Source organism: Balaenoptera borealis (genome assembly GCF_965194805.1).
Source record: "Balaenoptera borealis genome assembly, chromosome: 17".
In the NCBI taxonomy this organism is placed as follows: Eukaryota; Metazoa; Chordata; class Mammalia; order Artiodactyla; family Balaenopteridae; genus Balaenoptera; species Balaenoptera borealis.
This window is the reverse complement of record NC_138876.1, coordinates 53,933,436-53,949,217: the sequence shown is the minus strand read 5'-3', so window position 1 is coordinate 53,949,217 and position 15,782 is coordinate 53,933,436. Positions and strand designations below refer to the sequence as shown.

Sequence of the window (15,782 nt, the reverse complement as noted above, 5' to 3'; positions counted from 1 at the left end):
CAGAACAGACTTGAAAGCGCTGAAATAGACCCAAGAATTTCCGTATGCAAGCAAATAATGATTTGTTATTTATAATTCTCTGGTGCCTTCAAAGGTGAGGAGAATCCTGGTACTGGAGGGTACTTTTAGGAAATAAACGCTTGTTAGAATTAAACTGTTTTACATAAAGAAGGGAATGGAAGAGGTTGAGAGACTGGAGGGGGAGTTTCTCGGGGAGAAGGGAGAAGCCAGAGACGGGCAAAGAATGACCAGCCCACAGTGATCCAACAAGAAAGACTAGGGAGAGGAGGCCTCTTGACAGAAGGTTGATGGCGTTGTATGCTTTGGGATGTGTCGTATAAAACCCCTGGCTTCCCCTCAGAATATTCAGTAAGGTCAGTATTGCTTTTTCACTGGACTGGAATTCTTTTGGAGGGGATGAAGAGGTTTTGAATCCTACTTCAGAGTTGATGTGGGAGAAAACACAAGCTGCAAACCTACTATATGGATTATATGAAATTTTTTTATGGGCAATAAGGGAAGATGGTTATAGTTTTTAAAAAATTAGGTTACATTTATGTAGTACTTTCAATACTATGTAGTGAATTAACAAACACTTTTATTTCATTTGATCTTCCCAACGACCTTGTGAAGTAAGTGGTATCCCAAGTTAATAAACAAGTGAACTATAGCTCAAAGAGATTTATTTTTATTTTTATTTTTTTTAAACGTTTTCTTTTTTTTTTTTTTTAAACTTTGGGTTTATTTATTTATTTATGGTTGTGTTGGGTCTTCGTTTCTGTGCGAGGGCTTTCTCTAGTTGTGGCAAGTGGGGGCCATTCTTCATCGCGGTGCGCAGGCCTCTCATTATCGCGGCCTTGTTGCGGAGCACAGGCTCCAGACGCGCAGGCTCAGTAATTGTGGCTCACGGGCCTAGTTGCTCCGCGGCATGTGGGATCTTCCCAGACCAGGGCTCGAACCCGTGTCCCCTGCATTGGCAGGCAGATTCTCAACCACTGCGCCACCAGGGAAGCCCAAAGAGATTTATTAACCAAGGTTACCTAGCTGGTAGGTATTGGTAGAAGACTAGAATCCATGTCTTCTAACGATAAGTCCAATGCTTCTTCTATTGATTGCTCCTTCCACCACTTCCCGTTAAATCAACCATATTTCTTTATGATTATATCAGTGATATCCCTATTTTCTTTGTTTTTAACATATATTTTAAAAGATACATAGATCCTCTTCCAAACTTTCTTTTTTTACATATTTCTACTGGTAGTTTTCTCAGTATTGCTAAATAATATGTTTATACCACTGAATGCCATCATAATCCTGAGATTGAGTTTCTGATATTTCAGCCAGAGTAAAATTTTAATTAAAATTTTCATTTTGAAAAAAAATTTAGATCCTTAGGAAAGTTGCAGGAAATCCCATATATTCTTCACCTAGATTCATCCATTGTTAACATATTGCCACATTTTCTTTATCTTTCTTTACATATACTACATATAATATGCATATTCTATTCCTATTATTATTTTCTGTTGTTGAAACTTTTTAGAATAGATTACAGATATCATGATTCTTCATGCCCAGAAACAAAGACGTTCTCTTATTTAGTCCCAGTACAGTTACCAAATTCAGGAAGTTGAAATTGATAGAATACTATTATTTAATATACAAGTTTTGCTTATTGTCCCAATGCTGTCCTTTATAACAACCATTTTTTCCCCAACTTGTATCAAATCCTGATTATGTGTTGCATTTAATTGTCCTGTTTCTTTAGTCTATTTAAGTCTGTAATATTTCTCTCTTGGCTTCAGGCACAGTATCTTTTCTTGCCTCCCATGAGCCTCAGACTTCCCTATGTGATATTCTTTCAGGATTCCTTCCCATTTCACTACCTTAGCACTCTCCTCCTTCCCCCTACCCCACTCCACTATTCCTGACCTAGCTAATTCCTATTCATCTTTCAGCTCTCAGTCCAAATGTTACTTCCTCAGAGAAATTTTTCTTGATTCCCCTTAATATATTTTCATTTTCTTTGTAGCTCTAAGCACATTTTATAATTTCATTTTTATATTTGTGATTATTTGTCAATTGAGTATATTTTAGAGGTAGAGTTGATAAGAATTAGTAATGTGTGCCTTCACTGTACTATAAACTCAATGACATGTCTGCTTTTGCCTATAACAGGGCCTGGCACAATTTCTTCATTCACTAATGAAATATATTTTGCTTATCTATAATATGCCTGGTATTCTTCTAGATGCGAATTCCTAGTGGAGTATATATTCCAGTTGGGGAAAGATAGTAAGCAAGGTAAATGATATAATAGATCATAAAAGATATAATAAATGATGATAAATGCTGAAAAAGGAAGATAAAGCAGAAAGGAGTATAGAGTGTATTTCTGCGTAGGCATTACAGTTTTAAATAGGATGGTGGCCACAGAAGAACTCACTGAGGGGGAAGAGGGAATGAGCCATGAAAATATCTGGGGGCAGAGCATATCATGCCAAGTGAAATAAAAGTGCAAAGGCATGAATTGGGAAGGCAAGTGGCATTTTCTCTGAACATAAGTCCGCTCTAGATTGAGTGAGCAAGAAGGAGACTCTTAAGGTCTTGAGTGACCTTAAGAGATAAGGTCAGAGAAGAGATGGGGACCAAGTAATGTAGGACCTTGTAGGCAATTGTAAGGACTTTGGCTTTTTTTCTTTGTATGATCATGTGGGACACAGTCTAATTTACATTTTAATTAGATCCTTATGACTGTTTTGAAAATAGACTGAAGGGGAGCAGGAAGGGAAGCAGTTACTGGGTATTACAGAAATGTAGAAAGAAATAGAGGTGACTCAGACTAGGCTGGAAAATAGGTGTAGTCAGAATCCAGGTGTATTTTGAAGGTAGAGTTGACAGGATTAGCCAACACACTGGACCAGTTGGGATGGGGTATGAGAGAGACAAAGATGTCTCCAAGTGTTTTGGCCCAAACAACTGGAAGGAAGCTTTGCCACTACTTGAGATAAAGAGGACTGTGGGAGATACGAATTTGGGAAGGAAGATCAGGAGGGTTTACTTGTACATTGAGATTTGAAATGATTATTAGGCATCTGTGGTAGCCAGCCTTCAAGATGGCCCCCAGTGGTTCTTACCTCCTGGATTTACTCCTTTGTGGGATTCCCTCTCACATTAGATATAGGCTTGTCTATTTGACCAATAGAATACTGCAAATGTGATGGTATATGACTTCTGAGGCTAAATCATAAAACTCATGAAGCTTCTCCCTTGATCTCTCAGATTGTTTGCCTTGGGGGAAGCCAGCAGCCATGCTATTAGGGTACTCAAGCAGCTCTAGTAAGAGGTACACGTTGGAGAGGGAACCGAGGTCTCCCACCAACAAAGAGCACTACTGTTAACGTGCGAGTAAGCCACCTTGGAAGCAGATCCTCCAGCCCCATAAGATGACTGCAACTCTGCATAATACCTGATTGCAACTCTTGTGAGAGATGATAAGCCAGAACCCAGCTAAGCCACTCTGAAATTCCTGAAACAAAGAAGCTGTATAATAAATGACTACTTAGTTGTAAGTCCCTAAGTTTGGTATAATCTGTTATGGAACAGTAGATAACTAATACAACTCACAAGTAGGGAGTTGGAATCTAGAGTTTCAGGATTTGGAAATTTGGGAGCCTTTAGAATATAGATGGATTTCAAAGCTGTAAGGCTAGATGAGGTAACTAAAGGTGTGGATGAAGATAGAAAAAAGAAAAGTCAAGAACTAAACCCTGGGGTACTCCAGTGTAAGAACTGGGAATATGAGGATCAAAAAGCAAAGGAGATAAAAAGGAACAACCAGTGAGGTAGAAGAACGCCAAGAGACTATTTTGTGAATATCTCATTCATTTTAGCATCCCTTTAAATCTCCACCAGGTGTTAAGTCCCATGCCTATTTGTTCTTTGTTTCTAGAACCTTGTTATGCCTGATACATAGTATGCATTCAGTATGTGTTGAATAAATGGGAGAATGAATATGTACAAAAGTAGAATGGAATTTAGACTATAGTTTGAGGAAAATGAATAAGTACATTGAATAGCTATGGCACTGTCTATTTAATTGAGAGATTGCTTATTGGGTACTAAAAGTACAAAACCATTTCATTGTCTCTACTCCCTATTTTAGTGGAGACAAAGGTGATGAAAATTGGGTATTGATACTATGTATTCTGGAAATTTTGAAACTTGCAACTAAATTAGTGGTACCTGAGGACCTTCGCTTTAATGTAAAAACAGAATCAAAAATAAAAAGGTTGTTTTTACCAACCTTTAGTAAAAACAAAATAAAACACTTCTCTTTCCTCCCTACTATGTTCCAACCACAAAGGCCTTGTTTCTGTTCCTGCAGTTTGCTAAGTCTATTCCTGCCTTTGTCCCTGCTATCATTGCTCTGCCTTCAGATCTTTGCACGACTGGGTCTTTCTTATTTTTCAGTTCTCACATAAAGTATCACCACCTTTGAGAGACCTTCCCTGTCTGAAAAGGTTCTTATTATCCCCAAGTCCCTTTCTATCACATTACCCTGTATTACTTTCCTCATGGTACTGTGAACAATAATCAATATCAAGGTTGCAATGAACAAAGAGCTTTATTTGGGGGTCTAAGTAATTGCAATTTGGGAGATACAGACTTGAGTAAAACCGGAAGAGTGTTTCTGGAAAGAGAAAGAGCCAGGGGCTTATAAAGGCAGATACTACGAGGTTGTTAAAGTTGTCTGGCAAGAATTATGGTTGATTCTGATGCAAAAAAGAAGATACTTGTTCCTAATGGATAGGCTATCACAAGGGTCTAATAAGTATCTTGAGTTTCATGAACATTGGGCAGATGTTCTGGATGCGCCTATTAAGATTCCACCTGAGCTGAGATGTGCATAAGTCACACTTCCTCAGTGGGCTCCTGGCTCCATTTTAGAAAGCTCTTTTAGCAATAATGACTCCATTTTGATTTTCCTTTCACAGTACTTATGACTATCTGAAGTCATTTTGCTTCTTTTTAATAACTTATTATTTGTTCTCCCTCTAGGGTAGAAGCTTCTGTCTGTCACTATTTTATCACAAGTCTCTATAGAACAATGTTTGGCACATAACAGGCACCCAGGAGGTGTTGAATAAAGGAATGAATCTTCACTTGCACTGATACAGTTATTTAGAAGTGTTTACTTTGCATTTTTTTGGATTAAAAGAAAAGTTTGGCTTAGAAAAGTCTATATTTCTTCTTTGGTTCATTTTTCCATTTCTTCTGTAATTAAAAAAGTTATCTTTTGCCCATTTTTCTATTTTTTAAAGGCAATTATACTTAAGATACTAACCCTTTTTTTTGAATGTCAGGTTTGTGGCAAATATTGTTTCTCATGTGTTTGCCTATTGATTTTGTCCCTGTTTTTTTGGGCAGAAATTCAAATTTCAAGCAGTCAGATGGAGCAATATTTTCCGTAGTAGTTTAATCTCAAGCAGCATCAAGTCGCAGTCAAGTGGGGCGCTTAGAGGTTACTCTGAATCTGTGACTTTGGGCAAGTAGGCCAATTACTTAGCTATCAAATCTCCAGTTTCTCAGTCGTATTTTTCTCACTTGCGAAATGGGGATAATGGCACTAATCCGTTACAAAATTGTGAGGATTAAATGAAATTAAGAATATCAAATGACTCCGATAGTTGCACATTGAAAGCGCTCTAAATAAGAATGATTAGTAGTTAGCATTTCACTACTTTCATGCTGAAGCTGATTCTTTCCTGGTTCAGCTCGCGGTATAAATTTTCTCAAATATAACTTCTTTTATTTTCAGGAATTTATTTTGGTGCACCAAATAACTTAAACGCCTGAAGTCAACTTGGAGTTTTCGGTAAGCAAGCGATCTACGCAGCCCTGAAGCATCAACCTACAGGAACAGATCAGTGTCTACGAGCTCTGGGCAGGCAGTGGCCGGGGTGGGCGGAGCCGGCCTCAGCCCTGCCCCGCCCCGCCCCTCAGCCGGATCCGCCCCAGGTTTCCGTGAATCCCAGGCGGCCGGGAGGTTCCGCGGTGTGTGCCTGTCTGGTCTCTACCTTGGAGCGACTTCTACCCCTTAGACGGAGAAGTGAGTGCAGACTTCTTTCTGCTTTGGGCCCGGGGTGGCGGGGCACCCGCAACCCACAGGTCCCCTGGGGGAGGAGAAGAGTCCGGGTCGGGAGAATCGGGCCCGCAGGCTCGGCGCGACTCGGCCTGCCGTGTCCTCGCGCTGGAAGTGCATCCTGGGCTACGCGCGGCCAGGGATAGGCCGGGGCGCGCGGGGCCTCTGGATCCGCTGGACGCGAGGTCGGCGGCCTGCCTAGACCCAGGGTTGCCCCGCGCCTCCCGGTGTAGCCAGCGTTCCGGGCTCAGCTCCGGGCCGCGAGGCGCATCTTGGACCTGGTGCTCGTGCACCTGGGCGGGCGGTGCCCGGGATCCTCCAGGCGGGGCGTCAGGCCTGCGGCCCAGGGAAGGGTGACACGCCCAGAAATTGCCGCAGCTCCTAGCCGGGAGAGGTCCTGGGTCACGCGCCCCGCTCTGCGCTTAGCGAATACCCAGAGGAATGGGGTGGGCCTCAGAGTAGGCGATGGTTCCAGGGGAAGCTGCTAGGTAGGTGGGGTGGGCAAAGGTGATTCTTGATTTTGGTGTAAAGCAGGAGGTTGCGAGATGGCGTATCCTAGCAGCTCCAGTTCAGGCTCCAGCTTCGAATTTCTTCTGTTTGGGGCTCACTGCAACCAGGGGCGTGGAGGAAGTGCGGTTACATTAGTTTTGCAGTGCCGGAACCTCTGGGAGACCGAGCAAGCCTACCACTGACGTTGTGCTTGATGATGATCCACAATTTTTGCTTATCCTTGGTGTTATCTTTTCGTGTCTGCCTCTATAACTGATAATCAAATAGAAGGAAGGGCGGGATTGAACGCAGTGAGTATTGATTACAGTATCCCACAAGCATTGCTCGACAACTTTTATATATGTTAGCTCATTTAGTGCTCACAACTGCCAACTTAAGTGGTATTGCTATTCTATTTCATACTCGAGGAAACTCAGATTGAATAATTTACCAAACTGCACAAATGGTTAAGTGATAGCATTAGAGTTGAAATTCAGATCTGTATGATTTCTGAGCACAGGCTTTATGGCTTAATGTAAAGAAGATTATTACTCTTTGGGATAAGATGGATACCTAGGTATGAGATCTATACTTTGAGATTTGTTAGCTGTATGACCTTGAGCAGGTTACTTAATCTTTTAGGGCCTGTTTCTGCATTTGTAAAATGGAGATAAAATACCTCCTATGTCATAGGGTTGTTATAAAGATTAAATAAGATCATTTTTGGACTACACTTAGCAAAGTGCCAGGCACATAGTGGTAAGCTATATATAACTACATATATCCTGCTGTTGTCATTAATTGAGGACAGCAAACTCCAGCTCTGAGCGCTGCCAGCTAGAGCCAAACACAATTTGTGTGGGCCTAGAACATAGGTAGAGGGAGGCAGGAAAGGATAAGAAAAGAATGGAGAACTGAGAACAGATGACATGTATGATGGCAATTATAGGCACATCAATAGATTAATCTATGGTACCCAGGGCCACTCTTTTGCCTTTGTGAGAATTTTTAAAAAGGCAGTTCCTCTTAGCTGATGAATTGGAGAAATGCATCCCACTCTGGGCTGAAGACATTCTGAGAGGTAGGTGTCTGGGACTGGACCATGCTGAGGCTCTCTGCCTCTGAGGGGGAGCCGCATTTCAGCACTGCACAGCATTCAGCACAGTGCCTGGCATAACCCCACAGTCAAGTGTGCAGTTCTCTTTCAGGATTTCTTCTCTCAGACTGAGCCCCTAAGAAAGGAGAAGGACAGGAGATTTCAGGACGGGGGAAACAAAATGGTTTTTTGCCTTTTAAGGGTTGCTTAATGACTGAACACCTCTTCCTAATTTTACCTACAGCTGTGAACACTTTATAGACAATGGTCTTCATTTCCACATAAATTTAAGGCAACCGAAGTATTACATATTTTTATATACTCTTTACAGTGGTATCACTCTTGCCCTGAATATTTCCTTTGTAGCCTGGGTTCAGATACCCGATTCATACTGTACCCTAACTCCTGTCAAGTTTTGGTATAGCTTTAGACATAGTGTTCCTTGCCCTCTTTCTTTCTTGGCGATTGCCGTGCTTTTTTCCTACTATTAGAGTTTTCTTTTCTCTTTCTTTTTCAAAACTTTCTTTAGCCAGTGATTTATTATGCTAGAAAGTATGCCTGTCAGCAAAACCAAGAGAGTGCAGGATGTGAAATATGATTAAATAACATTTGACCTTCAAGGATTTGTGACTAGCCACCACTGCTCATCAAAAGCATGATCTTTTAGGTGGATCTTTTAGCAAGGATAAATACTACTTTCATTGGTGGCACTCAACAAGTTTGAAGAGTCCAAACTTGGCCATTCCTTTAATGTACCCATTATTACCTACAGGCCAGCTTCCTTCCCACCAATATTTTCCCTTCATGTTCTTACTTACCTTATAAGGATTGCTAATCGGGTTAAAGTCCAAACAATTAGGTAGAATACTTGGTAGAAGATTTATTAAAAGACTGGCTAGAAGGAGGTTTAAATTAGCACCTAAAAGTAATGTATCATAGATTTTATTTGACTACATTATTTAAGTTTCTAATATGATGATCGAAGGCAGACATTATGTATACGTTTTTATTTATTTATTTATTCAATTGAAGTATTACAATATGAGGAAGTGCTACTAAATTGAAGTACTACAATACTATGTTTAGTTCTAGGTGCAACAGTGATTTGATATTTTTATACTTTACAGAATGATCACCGATCTACTTTTTGATAAGATTATGATAACTACATTTAAGCCAGTTATGCTGGTTTAAATGTATTTGAGGAAGTTGTGGGGGGAGGGTATTGGGCTTCTTTTGGAGAGACTGTTTATTCTTTTAATATATAACAGCTTATGAGTATGCAATCATAATTTTTAAAAGGACATTAAAATAGTCAATGTAATAGTCAAATTTACCAATATAAATTAGATGGATAGCATACTAACACTGTTTCTCCATGAAAAATGTGACATACTACATACTCATCTTGGCAAATAATTTTGAAATGTCCTCTTACCAAGTGGATGTATTATGTCCGGTTCCTGTGAAAATTACCAAAGCAGCGGTGTGGTTGCAATATGCATTGTCATCAGGCTACTTCAATACTCTGAGCATTTAGTTTACCATGCCTCTAGACCCTAAGGTGATAGTAGATGTTAAAATAGATATCTGCAACTGTAAGGAGAAATTTGTCTGCTCCCTCTCCCCCCTTTCTTGGTATTTGGCTTACTTTATAAAAATACACAACTTAAATACATATGACACTCTCTATATTAGACACACAACTGTTAGGTTTAATATTTTCAGTTATTTCAACTGAAAGCAAATATGTAAATTACGTCTTTTAAGAGCAAAGGGTTTCTTTAGAGGTTCTGCGTTCCCGGTCCACGGGAAGAACACTCCTTGAGCGATCCATGCAGGAAGCTCACCCAAACCTCCAACTTTCCAACAGGTCATTTCACCAGCAGGGCCTGTATCACATGGCTTCATAATGCACTGCTTGTTAGACACAATCTAACTTATCCACACCCCAAGTTTAAGCTTTTGTCTTCCCTAGAAACACTTAATGGAAAAACCAGTGTACAATCTACTTAGGGGTCAGAATTTTTTAAAAAGAAGGGAAAATTTAAAAAAGTATTTTTCAATGGTGTTGTCAAAATAAGTTGATAAAATACTAAAATGATGCTCCACCTTCAATACTTCTTGCTCCCCTTCTGTGCTTTGTTTTTCTCTTTAGCCCTTACCATCACCTATCATACTATATATCTCCCTACAGTGTAACCACATGAGGGCAGGGATATTTGTCTGTTTTGTTCATTGTTGACTCCTAATCCCTTAGAACAGTGTCTGACACACAGGCATTCTGTAAGTATTTGTTGAATGAGTGTTGAGTGAATGAATAGTACTATTAAACTGTTCATGATTGGGAAATATAAAGCGATTTGCCAGAAAGTTAAAAACAGCTGGAATGTGTATGCTAAGCAACCATAAAATGAATATTCTTGAAATCAGGAAATGTATAAACATCTCAACAGTTCTTTCTCAACATACAAACTTTTAAACCTTGAGGACAAACCAAGCTTTTAAACTCTGTAATTGTTGCAGTTTTGAGTGGAAAGAATTTTCATGTCATTGTTCACCATGAACTAGAAAGGAGCATGTAGTGTTAAAATGTGAAATGCCTGTCTTGCCCAATTAGATAGTACATGTGCCCAACTGAGAAGAGGAGGAAGGGAGCCAAGTGTTAGAAAGCATTCTTTCAGAGTTGGGCATAGTTGGATAATAAGGGTAGGTGAGACATTCTGATTTCTGGTCCAACATCTGGGAGATTACAGAAGGTGGGAAGTTCTTAAAATGCCCTGAGGGGAATGAGAACCCCAAGGGAATTCAATCTCAGCAGGTTGCTGTGCCTTAATATAATGTCTAACTGCCTGCTGCACAGCTGGCCAGCAGCTTTACTGAGTCTTTATTGTAACTTAACAAAATTTTCAATTGAGCATCCTGGAATTTTCTCCTAGGGGATGCAGCTCTGATTTTTATCAAGGCAGTTTTTGGTAAAAGATGATTCACTTAAGTAGGTAAGGTATGTACTGTGTAGCTAACTTTGCCAAGATGCATGTTTCATAAGGTGAGGCAATACTGAGATGTTGTCACTGCTTCTAATTTTTATTAACACATCACTCACTGCACCTATGATGAACTGTTCATTTGATATGCTTGAAAATATAATGTTACATTTCTAAAATGTATATACAGCAGCCAAGGGATTAGTAAAGCAGTATAACCTGAAACACATGTTAAGTAAATTCTGTAGCCTGCTATGAATCATAGAACAGGTGAGATTTCATAGAGAAATCAAGGAAGGGGCCTTAGTTGATTGCTCACTTTGTAGCAATGAGGACAGGGTAGAACTGCACTTACTCCTTGTGTTCAAGGAAAGAAAAGAGTGATCAAGTGTCAACACTTTCATATTAACTCCTGCTGTCTCCAATTCTGCATGTTCAGGTATCAGCAATAGATCTATTTAGATTTTATTCAGTATAATTGAAGAATCTGGAAATTCATTAAAAAAACACATGGTGGCCAAAAGCTGATTCCCTTTGCTGCCATGATATGAACTGAGAGTTTAATAATGTGAGATTCCATGGTTGGTAGTAAAATTTACTTCCTTACTACGCTGCATGTACCTAATAGACTGGGCCCTCTGTTTTGTTTGTTGATATGCATTATTTTTTCCAGTCATCTTGGGTTGGGGGATTGAATAACAATTTCAGGCAAAGGTACCTCTTTCAGTGGGAGAGTAACTGAATAAATATTTTTTTCAGATACAACTTTTTCTATAGTGGGAGATAGAGGCTGAGTTTGCAAAAGTTTATCCTTTTCCTTTTATTTCTCTTCTTGGTGATTATAAACTTTCTCTTCCCCCCTTTAAAAAAATTTTTGTTCCTACTCCTTTACTACCAGTTCCTAAACAAGTGTCATGTTCACTGTAATTAAATTAGGGTCATAGAACACTAACTGGAAGCAGCCTTACAGGTTAAAATGATTGACTCACTCTTAGATTTAACGATTGAAAAAACCCGAGGCCTAGAGAAGCTGCAGCACTTACCCACCTATGGTGTGACTGACGCAGAACTGCAGTCCAGTTTTTCTGACTCCTGAGCCAGTGACCTCCTGTGGTCCCTTTTGCACATTGAAAAGAAAGCGTGCCCTTTTCTCTGTTTTTTATGCTTCTGTACTTGACCTAATTCTGTATCCCCATCGCTAGTATCCCGTGGTAGGGATTAAGTAAAAATGTGGGCATCACTGTCTTCTGAATACTGGTCAAACGTAGTGTAATTTTCTTTATTGTAAGTTTTTCGATATCAGAGTCTTGGATATTAAATGTGGTGTGTTCCTGAGAATTAGTTTTGCTCCCTTAAGATGGTCCAGCAGTGCGCTCAGAGAACACTGAGATCCAGTGACCCCCATGTAGATCTGTGTGTGTGGAGACTCTCTAGCACAGAGCAAATACTTTCTTAGCCTTAAGTAATTTACAATCTAATGGGCTCTCTTGAAGAGGAACTGCTGTGATGTAACTATAAACCATTCAGCTCTTCTACTCCTTTGGCAAGCTACTGTTATTCTGGTTACATTTGTTTAAGAAAGATAGTGATAGTTATGGTATAAATATTAATCTTGTAATTTTTAAGATCCTATTCATTAAGTTGTATCAGGCTGAATATTACATTTGATATACTTACTAAAAAGTCATAAGGAAATTAATTAGAGAATATTGCTGTTATATTAAGTAATGATTAATTAGAGGCTCTAGTGCCCTCAGGGCATTCTGGCATGAGGGGGGAAAAAAACCTGGGTTCTTGCCCTGGCCTTGCCGCTTATTATCTTGTTTATGTTGGGTAACTAATTTAACCTTTTTGGAGAAATTCATTTTTTTAATAGACACTATGCATTGTTTTGAAAATTACAATGTGCTGAAAATTATGAACATATTTTGGGACAATCCAGATATTTGCATGGTTAGTATTATAGTTATAGCTATGATGTATTGACCTCTTACCATATAGTAGTTCTCCTTAGCCTGGCCAATTCTCTCGGGTTTTTTGGTAAAGCACAGAATATAATATGTTATTTGGAAGCACTTTGAAAGTTGCAAAAAGCAAACCCCAAAATTATCCAGATGTATGGAATTAACTATCTTTCCTTTCCCTCTTTCCTCCCTTTCTCCGTTCCCACACTCTCTACCTTTAAGTTTAAGGGGAAAAAAAATCCAGTAGCAAGTGACAATATGAATGCAAATTCATTTGTAATGGAATATAGTTTTAATCCTTGGCTTCTGAGGATTAAAAACCTCTGAGGCCTTTTGTTGCTCTCTGTCTGCACCACACAGTTTTATACTTCTATGTATACAGAGATAGCTAGGTATTTATTTTGCCTTTTTTTTGCATCCCTCCACCCTCTGTATTTACAACGCATAGAAGATATTCAGTGTTGAGTGATTGGATCACCTGATACACTTATAATGAGCACTAAGGTCTTCTATTGTTGTATCATGCCCCTCACCCCCATCCTTAGCATAGTAATGGGTATACAGTAACCTCTTAATATATACACCTGTTGGTTTGATTTGGGACTTCCAAGTAGTGTAGCAGCTCTTGGATTTACTGACATATTACCCTTTTCCCACTTTTTTTAGGAGGGGGATACCTATTACTGTTGTGAGCCACACAATTTGAGAAACACTGTAGGCATGTACTGCTGATGTTGCTGGGATGCATTCCAGCTACCCCAGGGTGACCCCAGCTCGCTTTCAGTGGAGGTCATGCAGGACACTCTATGGATAGCAATTAGGGAGTCATGGTATTAGAACCAGAAGAAACCTTTGAGCACATTTTAATATTGCCAAACTTCTCATTTTGTAGCTAAAGACTGATGTTTACTAAAGGCATTGGTGGATGGGCACCGACTTTTCCCTCCCAATTGTTTTAGGGCAAATAATGAGACATTGTCACTGGTCACTGGTCCCCACGCAGCAACTATGAAGTAGCTCAGATAAATAAACTCTACTGAGAGAATTTAGGAGAATTACACTTATGTATAGTCAAGGCTGGCTACTTTGGCAAATTCATTTTATGTAAATCCCAGAGGCTCTTTTATTATTGTTTCAAGAAGCTTTTTATAAACAAGGATGAAAAAAGTGCTTTGTGTCTTACTATTTAATAATAGGCCATCAATGCTGAGACAGTCAATTAAAATATTTGACTACTTAATAAAATAATAATTGCTACAATTCGTAGTGTGTCATATATGCTGAGCATGCTGCAAACCTGTCATTATCAGAGGTAGCTGCTTGGGTAGGCTGGGGCAGATATAGACAGAGCCATAAATTCTAGGTGTAGCTGATTGGACTAGGGTACACCCTGGGCAGCCAGTAATGATTTTTTTTTTTTAAATCAGAAGGGATAAAATCATAATGTGAATTGAAAGAAAATGGCAGTGGGAATACCAGTTGGGAGACTATTACAGTAGCAGGTGAGAGCTACAGAAGACATGATGTAGTTGTGACTGTGGGTATAGGGAAGGTTCCGCACCTCCGCATTGGAGAGATTTGGGGTTGTAGTAGGCAGAATCTCCTTTACTGAAGAGATCTAAGGAGTGAGTCTAAGGGAAGATGGGAAAAGAGGTAGCAGACAGGACTTGAGGATTTTCAGCTAGGGCATGGGAATAACCATATGCCTTAAATTTCACACATCAGGTCCTACTTCAGATATTAGGTCTTAATTTTTAATTCCTTTGAATTATCTGTGTTGTGTTGATTCAGGAAAGTTAGGGTGACTGGGACAATGGTTCATATGCTTTCTAGGGGTTAATTGCATTTAGAAACCAAACAATTCTCCAGTAAGTAATCTATACAGTAGAGAAGCTGTTGTCTAATCCTAGAGGCTATTTCTGTCTTTTCTCTCCATCATCCTGCTCTTTGAGGAGTGAAATACATAGAATTGCTCTTTAGTTGCACATGCATTCCTCTGCCTGGCCACTCATCCCAGCCAAATCTCCTATTTTCCATACTAAAGGGTATAAAATATTTGTTTTGTTTTCTTCCATCATAAAAGAATACCTATTGCTCTTTTAAAAACTGGTTATTTTAATATAATAAAAATTATCCTGTGCTGGATAATTACTTAGAAAGGAAATGAAAAGAAAATCTTCATAAATGTTGCTATTAAGAACATTTCAGACCCAAGTGTTTATGTAATTTCTTCCATTTGCCATTCAGCCATAATGGGTTTCTAGATAAAAATGATGCTGCCCTAAGAGTCATTTTCAGTGGGAGATTGCTGCTAACAGAGGAAATTTGTGTCCCGGCTACAATGCAGTAATGTAACTGTCAGCAATTTACTAAATAATCAGGTGTGCCTGGCACGTTATTTTTGTAGCTCTTGTATGAGCATGGTTAAGGAAAAAAAATAATGCTCTTCTGATGTGTTGTGTCTCTTTGCTATGAGACTGACATTACACATAGGTATTATCTTCATTCTCTGTTCCCCATCCTTGGAAATTTGAGGGCTTTCTGGCTGCTAGTAGAGAATTCTTTACATGTTGTTTTGTGGGAGCCTTAGAGGTCCTTGCTCATTCTAAGTCCCTCTGCAAGGTACTGCATTATCCATGCAGCTTAAGAGACTCTAAATTACCTTATGCAAAAGAAAAAAAATTACACAATTAACATTTATTCCATAGATTCTGTGTTAAATATGAAAAGCAAGATGCCTGGCACATGTCAGATTTGTGAGTTCACTTGCAGTGTCTTTATTTTTACTGATGAGGAAATCTAGGTTCTGAAAGTAACCTATACGAGGTCACACAGCTAGTGCCAGATGCAGGATTCGACCCAGGTATGTATTGCTCCAAATTTGATCTTGTTCTGTACTGTAGTAATCTGTTACTATTAATGCAGCAGTAATTCAAACAAGGGACTTGGTGTGGGTTGGAATAATTGGGAAACATGGAATGGAATAATAAAAAATATGAAACATGGGATAGATAGGAGAGGATCAGTCCCTGGAGGCAGGTAGTCTTAAAATAAAAATTATAATAATAATAATGATGATAAAACAACTTTTACCATGTTCT

The 15,782-nt window shown here is 39.2% G+C and overlaps 1 protein-coding gene across 5 annotated transcripts in view; it reads left to right on the top strand.

Annotated features, from left to right (window-relative positions):
• Positions 1–5,915: 5,915 nt before the first annotated feature.
• The window catches only part of CPNE3 (copine 3), a 44,597-nt gene continuing 34,730 nt past the window's right edge, over positions 5,916–15,782 (top strand). For 2 of the 5 annotated variants that reach the window (XM_082363503.1, XM_082363504.1), the window contains exon 1: positions 5,981–6,112. The gene's annotated coding sequence lies outside the window, so the exon portion shown is untranslated. Of the gene's footprint in view, positions 6,113–6,676; positions 6,946–15,782 lie in introns of all 5 variants that reach the window. The other 3 variants (XM_082363501.1, XM_082363502.1, XM_082363505.1) reach the window with 3 other exon arrangements.